Here is a 17520-nt window from a genome sequence, read left to right on the forward strand (position 1 = left end):
ACCGTTGTTAAATATATTTACAGCCTCCAGGACTTTGGAAACAACCACAAGATAATCCGGTGGCCCAACGGGACCTTCTGTGAAATAGATTCATGCTGTGAGTCCATCTAACTCCTGCTGCTTTAAGCATCTCTTTGGCCAGCAAGCCACAATGATATTTTGTGTCTGTAGGGATTTGCATCCTATCAGAGCTTTTATCTAATATCCCCTAGAGAAAATGAATATTTCCCACTCCCCAAAGCACAGTTGTCCTGTTAATAGCTCACAAGTCCTTCTCGGGAAGGCTTGGAGGAATAGCCATGGTCTACCTTGGCACTGAGTGGCAAAGTTTCCTCAAACATCTGGTGAAAGCAGGTAGACAAAGGCGCTCTTTCTTGAGCTATGGAACTTTACAGGGTGGCTAGTTCTGGCACAAGGTGAATGCATGGAAATCCAGAGTTCCATTTGTGACTTGTTGAATTTAATATTCTTTGAGGTATCCAAGGGGAAATGTCTAATGAACACTTGAAAGCATAGGTCCACAAGCCAGAAATCTCCAGTGGGAAGGCATCAATAATTCTATGGCAGTTGAAACCCTCAACCCAAATATGAACTTAATTGAAATTCAACATTTAAAGTTTATGCAGAAGGCTGGGCATGGTGGCTCACGTCTGTAATCCCAGCACTTTGGGAGGCTGAGGCAGGCAGATCACGAGGTCAGGAGTTTGAGACCAGCCTGGCCAACATGGTGAAACCCCGTCTCTACTAAAAGTACAAAAATTAGCGGGGTGTGGTGGCACACACCTGTAATCCCAGCTACTCAGGAGGCTGAGGCAGGAGAATTGCTTGAACCAGGGAGGCAGGGGTTGCAGTGAGCCAAGATCGTGCCACTGTACTCCAGGCTGGAGACAGAATGAAACTCTGTCTCAAAAATAAATAAATAAATAAAGTTTACGTACAAATGAAAAGTCTTAAAGCGTGTCTAAGGAAGACTATTCAAGGTGGTATAAGGAAACCAGAAGAATGTGATATTCTAGAGACCACAGGAAGAAAGCATTTCAGAAAGGAGCAAGCCACACATTGCATCAAATGCTGCTGAAAATATAAGAGAATGAGAACTCAGCATGCCTCTTTAATTTAGTGACATGGAGAGAACTTGTGACCTTTGCGAGATCTGTTCTGGGGAAACGCTGAGGGCAGAAGCCAGACTGGGTGTTTACTGAGAGTAGCAAAACACTGCATGTACCAATTTTTTTTCCTCAAAACCAAATAGCTTACCATTTTTGAAGCTTATTTTGTGTGTGTTTGATTTTGATTCCTCTGTGATTATATTTATATAATACGTATCCTAGAGGCAATTTGCTGCTGCCTGGCCACTGACGACACTTGTTTAGCTTGCTCCAATGTAAATGAGGTTCCAGCCTCATCAGGCGTCTCCAAAAGCTCCATGGAAGGGTTCACCTTCCTGAGTTATTTATTTGTCTATGTGCTTGGGGGATGATGAAATAGAAGTAGCAGAGAGACAGTTGTGAGGTTCTTAGTATGCTAAAATGGAGGCTTTGTCATTAACGTAGCATCATCTCTATCACAAAGAAAAATCAGCCTAGGATTTTTCACACCACACATCACAGCCTTTAATTCCACTCTACTGACTAGAGCCAGAAATTCAGAAATTCAGAAATTCACACATTTTGTAATGTTTAACTTTCCCCTGCACATATTTTATTTCTGAAATATTCACCCCTGAGTATTTCTCTCTTTCCTTCTATGAGTTTGTTCAGGTTTATGTCTCTAAATCTGAAAGCTTTTTACATCGTGATTAGTAATTGAATTATGGAAATCTATGTTCCTTTGGGAGTTTAATTATTCCAAAAAGATAGACAAATTAAACTTGGAATTGAGTAACATAAATATGAAGAATGAATAAGACTATAGTATTTACTCGTAAAGAGCATTAATGTCTAAACGGAAAGAGTTTGGCCACCTAAGCGCTAAATGGTGGTTTAACTGCCCATAATTCTGTGGTCAAGTTGAATCTAAAACAGCACCAGGCTAAGAAAACTAGTTATTGACTAACAGCACCAGGAATCTATTAAACTCATGTTCTATGTGAAGATTCCTACACTTGATCTTAGCCAAAAGGCCGAGAAGCGATATGTGAAGATTCCAAGAAAGTGTAATAAAGAGATTCATTTTCATCACTTCAGTCATTTGTTTGGATATAAATGACATTCTTCTAATTTCTACATCTCACATTCCTTACGGAAGGTTCTGGTCTTTCTGTAAACCTACACTGTTTCCATGTGCTAAAAATTTACACACGGTATTAATTTCACTTGACTTGCCCTGTGTGTATGCGTGTGTGCATGTGTGTGTAGACAGGTTTTGACTCCTGGAAGTAGATTAGTGATTAAGGCAGATGAATCCCTCAAGCCGTTGACCTCTCTGTAGACAGAGCTCTTTATCTTAAGTGGAAGATAGAAGCATGTTTTCCATGTGGAAGACAGAGTCTGAAGAGGACTCCTCTAATGACGTAAAAATGATAATGCATTTAAATAGGATGGGATGCCACGGCTATCTCATCAGCGAACAGTGACCCCATATGATGACTTCCTATGTAGATCATACTCAAGAACATAGGAAGGCTCACACCTGCAATCCCAGCACTTTAGGAGGCAGAGGTGGGAGGACTGCTTGAGCCCTGCTGAGTAGCTGGGACTATAGGCGTGTGCCACCACACCTGGCTCATTTATTTTATTTTTAGTAGAGGTGAGGTCTTCCTATGTTGCCCAGGCTGGTCTCGAACTCTTGGGTGACATAGCAAGAGCCTGCCTCAAAAAAAAAAAGAGAGAGAGAGATTTTCTCTTATGCACAGTCCTAGCACCGGTCCTATGGCCCTCACAGTACTACAGCGACCACTTATCTTGTGGGATGTTCACAGAGCTGGCTGTGGCACATGGTCCTGCTTATCTTCAGAGAAATTTTGTTGTTCTTTCTGATGAGGGTGAGGATGCTGAGGACCTGGTTCATTCAAACCAGCTAATGTGTGTTTGGGCAGGAATGCTGACCCAGGTCACACCCCAGGGCTCTAACCACCATACTAGACTGCCTCCCTCACAACTGGAAAAAATTCATTTGTAGTTATTCAGTGAAAAAAAAATATATATATATATATATATATATCTCCCTCTCTCTCTCTCTCTTTTTTTTTTTTTTTTTTTTGAGGCAGGCTCTTGCTGTGTCACCCAAGAGTTCAAGACCAACCTGAGCAACATAGGAAGACTTCATCTCTACAAAAAATAAAAAAATTAGCCAGGTGTGGTGGCACAAGCCTATAGTCCCAGCTACTCAGCAGGCTGAGGCAAGATACTCACTTGAGCCCAGAACTGGAAGCTGCAGTGAGCAATGATCACACACTGCACACACTGCACTCCAGCCTGGGTGACAGAGCGAGACCTCATCTCCTGAAAGAAAAAAAAGAACATATGAAGAGTTTATTAGATGGTGTTTTCTGCAGTGTCTAACTCTGCACTCTGTAAACAGTGGATGCAAATGAAGGGTTGCTTTGAAGGATGAGGATGATGATGGCCCGATGACTGGGGACATGCATCATGCTAATCGCTCTATGTGCAGGGCTTCATGTGACCCTCATATCGGCGTCCAGAAGTGAACGTTGCATCACCATTTAACAGAGGATCACCTGAAGACACAAGGAATGACATATCACAGCCACTCTGTGCAGGTCCTCGCCCCTGTTCTGTGTCCACTTTAGGTGCTGGCTGACCACGACTGGCCTGCAGAGGAAAGGAGAGAGAGGCTCCCGTAACCACAACCTGCATGACGATCACAGCCCCGTCAAATTCCATGCAAGAGTGAACAAGATCTCTTTTTTTCAAAAAAAAAAGATAACCACTGAATAATTTTTATTTTAGTGAGGCAGGAATTGAGCCCATATTTCCTCTTTTTTCATTAGAACACTTTTGATATTTTCAGAATATTTATGTAATTATTCTTTGGTAAATTAGAAAGTCTGTATATATTTTTTATAAAAACAATCTTTTCAAACCAAAATTTTTCTTTAAGAACAGAATAATTAATTCCAAAGGAGAAAAACTCCAGTAGACACAGAGAAGCGGCAACATAAATATTGACATAGACAAACAGCGTGTAGTTTGGCCAGCTGCCTGAAATTCTTTTCTCAAGGTGAGCATGGAGGTGTCAGACTAAGAAAACTAAACACAGAAAAACACCCAAGAAGACAGCTCTGTGGGAAAAGAGACAATTATTTACCACAGCAAAGAAGCTATCACTGGGGTAGAGAGAATTAAACTTTGAAAACCAATAGAGCATCAAGAACTGTCTCCATCATTAAGAAGGAGTACAAACAAATTAGAGCAATTGGACAGTGAATGGTAGCATGGGCCTTGTTTTTCTGAAATAGGTTAGACATGAATACATTTTTAAGAAAAAAACTATAAAATGTCATGCATTCAATTCCATTTGTACAATGTTAGGATTATTCTGTGAAAAAGAATTCAACTGCCATAGACCTTTTAACTAGCAGACACCTGGAAAGGTGTGCTCTTACTCACAATCCTAGTACAGAGTACCGGTCCTATGGCCCTCAAAGTACTACAGTGACCACTCATCTTGTGGGGTGTTCACAGAGCTGGCTGTGGCACGTGGTCCTGCTTGTCTTCAGAGCAGTTATATTGTTCTTCCTGATGAGGGTGAGGCTGCTGAGGACCTGGTTCATCCAAGACAGCTAACGTGTGTTTGGGCAGGAATGCTGACCCAGGTCACACCCCAGAGCTCTAACCACCGTACTAGACTGCCTCCTTCACCACTGGAAAAAATTTATCTGTAGTTATTCAGTGAAAATAATCTCTCTCTCTCTTTCTCTCTCTCTCTTTTTATTATTATTATTTTTTTTTGGCAGGCTCTTGCTGTGTCATCCAGGTTGGAGTGCAGTGGTTTAGTCATGGTTCACTGCAGCCTCCATCTCCCGGGCTTAAGTGATCCTCCCATCTCAGCCTCTCGAGTAGCTGAGACTACAGGCGCATACAGCTATGCCCAGCGAATTTTTTTTTAATGTAAGTTTTGTAGAGATGGGGTCTCACTCTGTTGTCCAGACTGGTCTCGAACTCTCAGGTTCAAGTGATCCTCCCACCTCAGCCTCCCAAAGTGTTAGGATTATAGGCATGAGCCACTGCTTCCAGCAAATTAATATTTAACAGTATTTCATACAAAACACTTAGGAAAACAAGAAAAACGTACAGCAAGAAGCTCTGTTTCTTTGCATTAGCAAATTCTGGTTTAGAAGTTAAATGTGAATCGCGCTTTGCAGCTTTCCTAATAAGGTGTGATGGAGACATGGAGCTACCGTTGACACCAGCTTGCAGAGGAATGTTGTCTAAACAGGACCAGGCACTTTCCTTTACTTCTTTTTCAATATGATGCCTTATCTTAAACTGGCCTATAAAATACTCCATTAATCCCTTCAACAATCCAAACTCTAACAGAGATTGTCAAAAAAAAAAAAAAAAAAAAAAAAAAAAAAAAAAAAAAAAAAAAACAACTTTCTCAAATTGGCCATAATAAAACAATGCTATATTCTCTCTGGATTTTTAAAAAATTATGATGAGTTTCCAAATGTTTTATATTATGCTTTCTTAACAACATTAGATTTAACCATTAAACAAATTAGCCATTGACTAAACTTTACCTTTAATATTATGGGATCAGGTTTGGGAGCTGCTTTGTGCCAAACACAGACAAATAAGAAGAATCTCTCAGGGGTCTAGAAACAGGAGTGTGATGCATTTATTCTGCCAGGTTGTATTTTGTAAGATAGGAGAGATGCCCCCACAGAGCAGGAGAGAACATTCTTGGTCTGGAGGCAGCCACTGTGGGCTACCTGACTTTTGCAGGTTCCTGCCTGTTAGTCTGGGATGATGAGAGTTGTCATGCCCTCTGCAGAGGTACCTTGAGGAAGAAGGAAGAGGTATTGCTTGAGGGCATGTGACAAGCACTCAGTGAATTTTGCTGGGAGAGCAGTGGAGAGAAGACAGTGAGATCTGTTTGCTCACAAAGGGCCATGCGGTCTAGAAGGACACATGCCATAAGTATTTTACAGATCACTGTGCATTAAGTATTTGTTCTTAACAGCAAATGTTTCAATGTTTTAGTTTCATTGGAAGAGCTATTTGACAGGATGATTATATGATTGCTGGGTAGTACTTAAAAGTGATTACAGGATGTATGTTTCATGTCCTCAGAGAGCTAATGGGTTTCCTTTTACTGTCCTCTAAGTCCCACCCAGAAATCTCCTGACATATCCTATAATTCCAAAGGAAATAAAACCACAAGAAGGATAAAACTATGTTTTGCCCACCAATGGCACATAAGGATTAGCCATCGTCCCACGCAACAGCACCTGAAATTTAGCTCATGCAGTGGCCTTTCAGTGAGCTCAAGGGGAAGTGCACTACTTTCCCCACTTAATTCAAGTTACTTTGATTTTCATCATCTTCCCCAAATAGAATTTACCCAAAGGAACCAAGCTGTCAGTCACACTACATGAAGCAGGACTGAAAAAATGTTTTAACTTGGCTGCAGCTAATTATAGACGCTCTCAGAGTGCAAAGACCCAGGGAGGTCATCTAGTTATCTCCTGCCACAGGCAACCCATCTTAACTGCCCCTTAACTAATTAAAGATATCCCTAAAACTTTTCTCTTGATCTTTTCTTTCAGACTGTTGGGGGTTCTCTGCTATTCCCATTTTGTAACCTCCCCAATAGCTCCAGTGACCCAATCAGGCCTCTATGTTACTCATTCCCACATTCAACCTCTGACGTACCTTGCGTTGGGCGTTCATGTTATCTTAGCATACTAAAGGATTGGAAGAAGGGTGTCGAGTAACAAAAGAAATCTGAATATTTCATAGTCTCACTGCTTTTTGGATATCTCTAAACTATGAATACAGCTTCCCCAGTTTTTAGAACGTCACTTATTTCTTGTGAGGATGTATGCATGTTATTACATCACAGCAGTCTAATGCAGCATTTCTTAATCTGTAATCCATGGAACTCATGCTGAAGATATGCCTTGAGAAAACTCTTCTGTGGTCCTATAACTGTGTAAAAAGCAGGAACTAACAATGATTAGAGAGCCAATAAAGATTCTATTTCTACTGGAGGACTTCTCACACTCTTGAATACCTTAATGTACATTATAAACACCCAAGAAGAAAGTGGTATGCACCTATTTCAAAACACTTTTCTTTATTATGTTGTAAACGGGAACACTGAGCTTTTGTAAAATTACAGCTCCCTGAATTATATTTTAGAAAATGTTACTTCAGAATATGTATTTTTTTTTTGCAAAAAATGTGGAAATTGCCCATCCATCAACAAGTGGATAAAGAAGCTGTGGTGTATATATATATGTATATGTATACACATATATATATGATGGAATATTACTGAGCCATAAAAAGGAATGAATTAATGGCACTCACAGCAACCTGGATGAGACTGGAGACTATTATTCTAAGTGAAGTAACTCAGCAATGGAAAACCGAACATCATATGTTTTCACTGATAAGTGGGAGCTGAGCTACAAGGATGCAAAGGCATGAGAATGATACAATGGACCTTGGAGACTCAGGAGGAAAGGGTGGGAAGGGGGTGAGGGATAAAAGACTACAAATTGGGTTCAATGTATACGGCTTGGGTGATGGGCACACCAGAATCTCACAAATCACCACTGAAGAACTTCCTCATATAACCAAATACCACCTGTTCCCCAAAGACCTATGAAAATAAAAACTAATAAATAAATAAATAAATAAATGCACTAAATACAAATATATATATATATACACACATATATATATTACACATATATATGTGTGTATATATATATATGTGCACTTTTTGTTTGTAACAGCGCTGGCTGGAAAGGTGGATTCAAGACGGGTCGTCAGGGTGGCTTCTTGGGGAGCGAATATAAAAGGGTGGGAAAAGGTCGGGACAGCGACTCAGCACTAGAAATGTCATGAGCAGAGAAGAGCGTGTCAACCCAAACTGCCCTGCAAGAGAACATTTGGTGCGGCTGGAAAGATTGTTCCAATAGCACCTGGAGTGGGAGGTGAGAGCCCTGAGTAACTTGCCCCAGAGTAGCAGAAGGTCTTTCACAGAAGGGCAGACTGGTACATGCTCCCACAACCTCCTGCACCTCCTCCTTTAACTGGATGTTGACTAGATGTCTAAATAAGAGACCGGGGGACCCTGAGACTCTGGTGTCCACACCGGCCATCTAGTATCTTCCTCAATGTGAAGGCCCACGTGGGCTCCGCTACACTTCTACCGTTTCCTCTCTCCCACTCCTAGTTGTCCATCTCTTCAAGGACATCTTTTATGTGAAGCAAGTGATAGAATTGTTAATATCTCTAAATAGTAAGGAAGACTTAACTCTTTCCCTACTATATTTGAACCCAAGCCTGGAACATGTAACCCATTAACTCTCATACTCACCCTTAGTTTCTTCTTTCCTATTGTTTCCCTATGGAAGAAAAGACTAGTTTCAGGTATTCTTAACTTAACAATTACTTTAAATTTTAAGATTATTCATATCTTATTTGTAACCACATTTATAGAGAATCAAATAATATCTCTTGAAGCCCAAGTGTATGAAAATTTCAGTATATTGTCAGTCTATAAGGTAAGCGTTAATCTTCCCCCACAATGAGAAGCATTTCGTATACATCACATGGATGTAGCACGTTCCATTGTAAACTCAATTTTTAAATTAGATTTGAGTCCCTCAAGTACAATGCCTTTTGTCTTATTTTTCCTTCTTTTTACTCAGTGCCTCACTCAGTCCACACTCAATGAGGATTTCACAAAGATGGAAAGAGTAATGATTTAAAATTTGCAGAATCTACTCTCCGAAAGTCTAGAAAATATTTTCATTTTCCAAAGTGGGTTTTACTGAGTTAATGGCTCAGAGAAAACATCAATAAGGTGAATATCTATACTTAGAGGAGAATTTTCCCCTAATTTATACTGTTCAACTAACTTGTTCATAAATAACATGACGCTGCTTCTGCAGGTCACAGATATTTACTTGTCTGGTGTCACAATTAGAAAAAGATTCATTGTTCTTAAGAATTTTTATTTTGGGAGTTTCCTTTTATTACTGGAAAACTCACTAATTTTTTTTTTCACTCGAATGTTTTAGAATTTTGTAGACATAGCCAGTGTCTTTAATGTAAAAGTGGCTGGTAGTGATTTGCTAGTGATGAATTTATCAAGACAAGTGACAAATATTAAAAAACTTGATAGCAAATCTCTCAAAATTAGAACCTAAAATGTATTATCAACTTACCTCCTGAGAGTGTTTTTTTTTTTTTTTTTTTTTTCTGAGACAGAGTCTCACTCTGTCCCCCAGGCTGGAGTGCAGTGGCACAATCTCGGCTCACTGCAAGCTCTGCCTCCCGGGTTCACGCCATTCTCCTGCCTCAGCCTTCAGAGTAGCTGGGACTACAGGTGCCCGCCAGCACACCCGGCTAATTTTTTGTTTTTTTTAGTAGAGATGGGATTTCACCATGTTAGCCAGGACGGTCTCGATCTCCTGACCTCCTGATTTGCCCGCCTCGGCCTCCCAAAGTGCTGGGATTACAGGCGTGAGCCACTGCGCCCGGCCAAGAGTTTTTAAAAAAGTCTTTTTGTCGTGGTTATCATTGCTGCTTGACATTATAAAGTGGATGAAATAACAGTTCACTCAGCCTAAGATTGTTTAGAGAATTAATAAGGCACAGCCAGTAAAGTAGCTAGTATAGCAATCACTCAGTAAACAGAGGCTGTGCTATTCTGGTGGGAGGCATTACTGTAAATGACAAATCTACTTCGTGATTTAGAATCACGAGTAGTAGAATCATTAATCTTTTCTTTTCTTGCTTACCTAAATTCTATAAAAGTAACACAAAGAAATAAAACCAAAACCCAAACGTCAAACTTTCAGTTACATAAAATTATATTTTGACCATTTCAATAGATTTTAACCTGACAGACTATGGGAGAGATGTGAGGATAGAATGCATGAAGGGTCTGAGCCGCCCTCCCTGTGGGCAGGTGCCCTATTCCCCTCTCCACCAGCCCTTCCCACCCAGGCAACACATCTCTCACGGCCCAGAAACTAGGACTTCACTCATCCTAGAGCTTTCAGTGATTGCCTATATCATTATTTAGGTTCTTAGAGATTTTTCTTTCCATTTCCACATTCAAATCCCTTAAGGAGCTCTAGGAAATGCCTCCTGACTCATCCGCTATCACCATCCCTCTCGTCTGGCCTGCCCTTCCATAATTTACATCTTGATATTTTAAAATACCATCCATCATATTGCCAGCCCATTGCTGTCATCTGGATCTATTTTTTTTTTTTCCTTAGTAATACTGCATAGGCCATGAAGTCACAGATGTCCCTATAGATAACAGTCTGATGTGAGCTGTGCCCTGGAAGGACAGTAACTGAATTAGTTTTATTAAGTATGAAAATAACTCACAGAGTGGGAGTGTTGGTTAGAAGTTGTCTTCCAGGAAACTGAGAACTTCCTCAAGTTATGCTGATGCTTCTGCGATCTTTGCTAATCACTCTTTCTCTTCCATAGGATACCTTTAACCATAACCCTCCTTTTCCCTTTAGTTATGTTTTACAATGGGAAAGAACCTAACTTGACTGTGCTGTTTTTAGTACTCCTTGTCTGGCTAGGTTTTCTTTTTTCCTTTCTTTCTTTTTTTCTTTTTCTTTTTTGAACATGAAATAAAATGCAACCTTTGAAAGGCTATTCATCTGTCTTCAGGAAAGGTCATGGGAAAAATGCTGTAGAATTTTCTAATGGTTCATCCATCAAAAATGCAGCTCTCCATTGATTCTTCCTGAATTGTCAATTTCCAAGCAGCCTCAGGGATAAGGCTCATTCTGTGAGAGGCAATCCTTGATAAGGAAAAAGATAAAGTGATAAATGATTTTTCTGGTCTTTTCCTTTGGGAACGACAGCCAACTTGCTAAGTCTCAGCCTCAGGCAATAGCCATTCATGAGCTACCTGCACACAAGGAGTTTGTGATGATAATAATGTGAATTTGGCAATAGTGGTTTCAGCAAAAATAAAAGTCACTACTTAAATATCAAACCCCTATACATGACTGGCCTTGGAGAAAACTAGCAAAGCTCAGAAACAAACTGACTTAAAGTATGTTGCCGAACACAGCATCATATGTTGGCTGAATACAATATTTTAAAGGAACTGGAAATATTATAACAAAATAAACCTCCTATCTGGGTCTATGAGCCAATAAACTAAAATAATTCTCAGTAAATATATTAAATGTAATCACATCTAGTGCGAAGAAGAATTATATTCAATAAGAAAAAGATTAAAAAATAAACTAAATGGGCCACTTTGCATACAATATTATTGAATGTTTTGCACTATCAAACTGGAAAGTGTTATGAAAAATACAACTCTATCCCCTGTTCCCATGTTTATCCTTACTTTGACATCACCATCCAAGAGAATGTTAACATTGCTCAGTGCTTGTTCAAGGTTTGATTGTTCTAGATTCAAAATTGAATTCCGTCTTGCCAACCTTCTGGGTTATGAGCAATGACACAGCATGAAATGAGCATCAGGTGATATTTAACATGTGACACCAAATCCTGGGGTATCAAAGTCAGTGTGATTATTCCTGTAAAAGAGCTCATGATCTCTGTGATACAGAAAAGTAACTAGGCATTTAGAATGAAAGGTGATGAATTCTAAGACAGAAAGTAGAGAGTATGTGAGATAGATACGTAGACTAGCACAAATCCAGGCTCAAGATAGTGAGATGGTGATGACAGGGTGAAGTCCAGGGTGACCTCCAAGAGTAAGTGACAATAAGCCCAGGAAGCATAACCCACAGGCCTGCCCATGTGCACATACAACACACACATACATGCACAGACACACAACATGTACACATATGACACATATGCAAACACAACAGAGACATGCACATACACACATGCACACACCACAAGCACAGGCATGCATACACATGTGAGTGTGCATACAAATACATGTATGCACATAACATGCACACAAACACATGCACCCATAACAGATATATACATAATGCACATGCACACACAACATGCATGTGCCTACCACAAACATGCAAATGCACACACAAACACATGCATGCACACAATGGGTACATAGATACATGTACATGCAACAAACATGCATATATCCAAACATGTCTTCACAGATGTGCATATGGACACACATGCATGCACAAACACACACATGTGTTTGAACAACATACACATGCATGCAGCAGACACACTCATGCAGCAGACATACACAAACAACACATGTGTGACACACAGACAGTCAACACACGCACACAAACATCACACATGTGACACATAGACATACAACACATGCACACAAACATCACGTACCTACAACACACATCCATGTGCAGTGTGAACAATATATCCATGCACATGCAACATATATATGTGCTACCCATAACACATGAATGTGATGTGACATAAAGGTGCATGACACACATGCACATATCAATTCACATGCACCCCCACACCTAACACACATGCAACACACACATAGACACACAACATGGACGTACACATACACATGCACAAACAGAGATGAGGGCGGAGGAGCATTTTGGATGTTTCAGACATAAAAATCTACACATTTAGAGAAGAGAAGTTGATAGAGAGCATTATTCTGAAAGATCTTAAGTATTACTGGATTTCAAAAATGAGAAGTAGGTTGAGGCTGCAATGAGCTGTGATCACGCCACTGTACTTCAGCCTGAGCAACAGAGCAAGACTCTGTCTTGAAGAAAAAAAAAAGACAGAAGTGAGAAGAATTGTTTTGCATGTTGTGATTTATGATTGTGTCATTCCTAAATGACTGGCATTGCAAGACTACCATTGCTGGCAGCAGTTAGGCCTGGTTCACCCAGCTGAGGAGCAGAGGAGCTAACCCTCTCTGGTTTGCTGGGCCAGACTGAGAAGGAGAGGGCTTGAGTAAAAGATCAAAGTTCATATCTAGGAAGAACAGAGCTTTTAGAGATCAACTTGAGCTAATTCAGTTGTTTTGTCCTAATAATACTTTTAGCCCTAATATTATACATCTCCAGGAGTATTGTCTTCCACTTCTGCAAATTGGCTTCCGAATACTACATTTTTTCATTCTTAAAAGTTCAAACTGGGTCTTCATTTATATCTTCTATTTCTCTCATTATATACATGTTTTCCTTTACATTGTTCAGTATATTATCAAGATTAATTACAGTTATTTTAAGGTTTTCCTGGTATTTTCATTATCCCTGCCATTTCTAGGTCTGTTTTATTGATAACTTTATGACTCATATTATTATTCTTCTTTCCATGCCTTGTAAGTTCTGAGTGAATGCCGGACATTGTGAACTTTACACTGTTGAGTGCTGGATTTTGCTGTATTCCTTTAAAGAGTATCGGCCTTTGTTCTGGCATGCAGTTAAGTTATTGCAGATCATTTTCATTTTTATGAAATTTCATTTAAGTTTTGGTAATCTGGGTCAATAGCTTACTCAAGGGCTACTTTAGCCCCACAGCTAAGGTATGTCCCTTCCTAGAACCCTAACCAATGCCTTGTCTGTTATGAGTGCTCTCCACTCTAGTCCACACAAACTCTTCCCAGCCCTGAGTAAGGCCCAGAAATTGTTTTAGTTTGCTGCTTTCTGGAGACAGTTTCTTCAAACTGAAGGATGTGCAGGTCAGTTCTCCAACAAAAATGAGAGGGGACCCTCTGATCATCTGAGAAACTCTCTTTGGGTATTTCCTTCCTTAAAGAGCTCTGCCTCACACACTTTAGCCCCCTTTGCATCCTGAATTCATTTCTGGGTCTTCACCATTCAGCAAAATCTCCAGGCCTTGTTTCAATTTTCACTCTTTGAAAGGCAGCCTGAAAACTACTTTCAGGCACTGACCTGAGGCAATTTGAGAGCTCACCTTGTTTGTTTCTCTTTTCTCAGAAATTTCTACCCTGGGCTGCCAGTTATCCAATGTCTGAAGAGCATTGTTTTGTGTATATTTCATACAGTTATACCAGGGGGGCATTCCTGTAGTCTTGATGCTTCATCATTTTAATGAATGTAAATTTTAGCATAATTAATGCCACACACACACACACACACACAGAGAGAGAGAGACAGAGAGAGAAAGAGATTTGCCAAGAGACACATATAGTCATACAAAGTATCTATCTTCCAGAAAGGACTTTCTCATTGACTTCAAGTGCACTCACCAGCCTTGTATACGGAAGGCTTTCACTGAATCAGACAGAAAATTCTAACCAGCTCTACAGGAGGCAAGGCCCTCCAAGAGGTGCAGAGAGATAGGACCATGGGTCTCCGGACCTCCTAACCTCAGGTCCTGCACCAATGACAGGGACAGCGGCTAGCTGAGTTTTAGGCCTTATTTAGAAAGGGGCAGCGTTTCTCTGCATGAATCTTTGCCACTAACATCTCAAACTCCACAAATTTTAATAATCAAAAACTCTTGCTATCATCTCTCATGCTAATAAGGCAATGCTAAATTGCCAACACCGATTAGGATTATTGCATTTAGATTCTATTCTGATTAACTAACCCTACCATGTTTATGAGCACAACAATTACATTATTTATAAGGAAGGAAGCACCTAATATATCACAGAAATACAATACAAAATGAATGAATGACACTAGGTATGTAGGTCTTTTACTCTAAGATTAAAGAAAAATAAACACGTGGGGAGTGGTAGAATAATTGCATTATTATTTTCCTTCTAGTAACAATTAGCACTATACATCTTTCTCCTGATTCGGATGTAGTACACGGTGAATGAGTATTTTGACCTCAAACTGTCCAAATCGAAGATGGATAGATATTGCAGCTATATCCGCAGAAGTCATGAGAGTTCTTCCTGGGGCTGGTTCTGGTAGAATTTCAGTGTCTCCTGCAGTAGGATGGCCATAGTGGTGCATACCTTCTGCTCGGGGACCACCAGGACAATGGCCATTTAGAGGGGATGCCCTCAGAGCTGTTTTTCCAGGAAGTAGATGTGTCTTCAGATTGAATAAGGAGATCAGTGTCTCTCTCACTTGGAGGCCCACAAAATGCAGCAATAAACCAAGGTAAATTTTTAAAGCATATAACATTGCTTGCAGAATACATTGCTGTTTCTTTTTTCTGCCACCCACATACATAAAATAGCAATTCATCTAAGAACCAGGAAAGACAACTAGATTTTCTTTCAGCCAAAATAGAAAGTTCTGGACAACACATGAGTAACTTACAGTATCAGTTTTATCTTGAGCTCCTTTTTCTACAACAAGATTAACCCCAGCAACGGTTTTGCTGCTTCCATAAGGGTTTTTTTTTTTTAATTAAATTTTTTTTTGTTCAATTCTGCTTCTTCTATAAGGTTGTTTTTAAAAATGAAAATTGGCAGGCTGAAGCAGACGGATCACAAGGTCAGGAGATCAAGACCATCCTGGCTAACACAGTGAAACCCTGTCTCTACTAAAAATAGAAAAAAATTAGCCAGATGTGGTGGCTGGTGCCTGTAGTCCCAGCTACTCGGGAGGCTGAGGCAGGAGAATGGCATGAACCCGGGAGGCGGAGCTTGCAGTGAGCCGAGATTATGCCACTGCACTCCAGCCTGGGGGACAGAGCGAGACTCTATCTCAAAAAAAAAGAAAAAAAAATTGGCACTCTCTAAAACAAAAAATGTATAAAAACTTCAAAAACAAATATCCCTGAAAAAAAAAAGTGATGGTCAAATCTGCTGTGGAATGAAAGAAATGCAAAGGTAGAAAATAAGAAAGAGCTTTTCACTTTTACTAAGGACAGAGCTGTCTTCCCACACAGTACATGCCTCTAAATGGCAATGCCTGGTTTACAGTTCGGGTTTTTGCCTGCAGCTACTTTCTTCAGGAAAAGATAAACTCTGCGTCCTACTTTTACTTAAACCATATATAGACGAGTCTCACCAGGAGGCTTTTGAGGATTGTGAAACAGAACCTGAACATGCCTATTAGTGGATGTCTGGAGTGCACAGTGAGAAAACACATATGCACCATTTCTCTTCTAGGGAAAGGAATTTTCTGCACCATTGCTTTTCCTAAAGGTACCGTTTTAAAAATTATTATTAAAAGGTCAAAACCCACTTGGAATATAGGTTCATGCCTATTGACAGGCAAAGAGAAAGTCAAATATAAATGTAATCAGCCTCCACCAGAAAGTGGGGGGAAGAAGTTTTGATCTCTTATACCAAGATTTAATCAGGTTTTTTTGTGGTTTTTTTAAGAACATAAGGAATGCATTCTGTTTATGATTTTCTCAGAATAGGTCTTTTTAATTTCAGAATGTATACATTTCTTAAACTTGGCCAGGCTATTAGTAATATCCGCTGTAAGTGTGGCATCACCACTCTCTCCCTTTGTACACCCTAGAGGAAGAGAAGCAAATAAGAGATCATCAAATCAACCTCACAATCACACAACCAATTATCTAAAAATGTTCAGAAGATGCTGGCACTAGATACCAAAGTTTTCAAGGCTGATTCCTGGCTTTTTTGTGTATCTGCAGGAGTGCTAACTTTCCTTTTAGGAAAAGCAAGCAAGAGTCTCCATGCAGATAAGAAAAATGATGAGTAATATCAGCACGACTATGCCCTGAGTAAGGTGCCAGTGACATAAAAGAGACACGTCACCCTCGTTTAGCAGAGAGTTAGAGGTGCGGAATCCTCCTTAAGTAGAAGAGTGATTGTGGGATGCTAATGATTTTTTAAAACCTACGCTCCTTGTTTTTCCTGTGTCTTCTACATTTTCTACGCTGAGCATATGTTTGTGGTTTTATCTTTTTTTTTCTTTTTTTTTTTTTTTGAGATGGACTCTTGCTCTGTTGACCAGGCTGGTGTGCAATGGCGCAATCTCAGCTCAATGCAGCCTCCGCCTCCTGGGTTCAAGTGATTTTCCTGCCTCAGCCTCCCTCCTGAGTAGCTGGGATTACAGGTGCCCACCACTACACCTGGCTAATTTTTGTATTTTTAGTAGAGACTGGGGTTTCACCATGTTAGTTAGGCTGGTCTTGAAATCCTGACCTCAGGTGATCTGCCTGCCTCGGCCTCCCAAAGTGCTGGTATTACAGGCGTGAGCCACCATGCCCGGCCATGATTTTATATTTTCAAAAGAAGAGAATCATGTTTAGTACGGGCAGTTGGAAAACAAAGAACATCCTTGTTTCCCAGATTGGAAATGGGCATGAGTGGCAAGGCAGAGACCAGGTGCAGCCTCTCTAAGAATATCCTGACTCTGTCAAGTGAGCATCAGAAACCCAACCTGCAGACACCCTGAGCTGGCCCTAATGTGTAAAGCTGGTGTGTCCTGTAAAGGTGCTTGGTAAATGCTCTTGTTAAAATCTGAACATGCAT

The 17520-nt window shown here is 40.2% G+C and overlaps 1 pseudogene; it reads right to left on the reverse strand.

The window, feature by feature from the left end:
• Positions 1 to 1979: 1979 nt before the first annotated feature.
• LOC134731683 (uncharacterized) lies at positions 1980 to 2134 on the reverse strand (annotated as a pseudogene).
• Positions 2135 to 17520: the final 15386 nt, after the last annotated feature.

Source organism: Symphalangus syndactylus, chromosome 10 (genome assembly GCF_028878055.3).
Source record: "Symphalangus syndactylus isolate Jambi chromosome 10, NHGRI_mSymSyn1-v2.1_pri, whole genome shotgun sequence".
NCBI lineage: Eukaryota > Metazoa > Chordata > Mammalia > Primates > Hylobatidae > Symphalangus > Symphalangus syndactylus.